The sequence below is a fragment of the Branchiostoma belcheri genome, unplaced genomic scaffold (assembly GCF_001625305.1).
Source record: "Branchiostoma belcheri isolate BF01 breed outbred unplaced genomic scaffold, Haploidv18h27 scaffold739, whole genome shotgun sequence".
In the NCBI taxonomy this organism is placed as follows: domain Eukaryota; kingdom Metazoa; phylum Chordata; class Leptocardii; order Amphioxiformes; family Branchiostomatidae; genus Branchiostoma; species Branchiostoma belcheri.
This window is the reverse complement of record NW_017804397.1, coordinates 12,231-13,402: the sequence shown is the minus strand read 5'-3', so window position 1 is coordinate 13,402 and position 1,172 is coordinate 12,231.

The window sequence follows — 1,172 nt, the reverse complement described above, 5'->3', positions numbered from 1 at the left end:
TTGGATGGAGAATATGATCAACTGATATAATCCATGCAAACGAGGCTCTTATTTACAAAATCAATGATTAGAATTGTATAATTCGTCACCCGCAAGGGTTAACATCATTTGGCGAAGGTATGAGATCGTGGAACTCTTGTTTATTTATATATTAGTATGTGCCGTGTTTTTGTCGAGATCCCTGGGCAATGTAATTATTGAAGCAAGCAATGGATCATTGGGATCATGGTGCAAAATATAATGACATGAATATGGATAAAATATTGAATTCAGTGAGAAATAACCAGCCAGGGCCCCCTTTGCAAAAACATAAAAATGCTTTAACCCTATTCAGACCAGAGGGGTGGGGGACTTCTGAGGCCCGCGCAAGCTTTCCAGATCTCAGATAGCACCTGAACCTTGACAAAATTCAATTTCAAAAATTCAAGATTGACGATCCAAGCTTATATGTGCATGGTCTCATCTTATGACGTTATTAGGATATCTGTGTTGTTGCCAGAGCAACATAGACCTTAGCAGACCTTAATAAACCTCTCATAGACACTTTTAGTTAAAGATTGGTTGTATTCCTATGAGTTTGACGGAACAATTTGACTGTTTTAGCTCCAAAAATCACAAAAATGGCTTATAATGACGTCAAAATTACACCAAAGTCGTTTATATGATTTAGCTTTAAGACTACGTCATTCCCCGAAAATTTAGTGGCCCTACGATACGTGGTTGTAGAATTACAGGGACCGGTCCTCAAAAGCCCTCAACACAACCCTTCTCCCATCTCTCGTCCCACCATGACCAAAAATCCCGGTCTGAATAGGTTAAATGTCTTTGATAAGAGATTTTCGACAGAAAATTATCGAATTTATTATCAAAATCATTGAGAAATCAAAGATGTTATTGTGGATTTCGCATTTAAAAACACGAAATCCAGGATAGCGTCACTTTGCAAGTTGTCGAATGTACAACGTCAAGCTAAGAAATTGTTACAAAGTGAAAGGGAGGGCAAAACAGGTCCCTACGAACTTTTACAAGTTGCCCTACCCCATACAAAAACACATATACAACATCAAAATTACATATAGTCAATATCAACAATTATAGCAATACACAGAATACTAATTATGTAATCGAAATAGAAGGTTAAGCATAATTCAAATATATCTAATAAGTTGTAT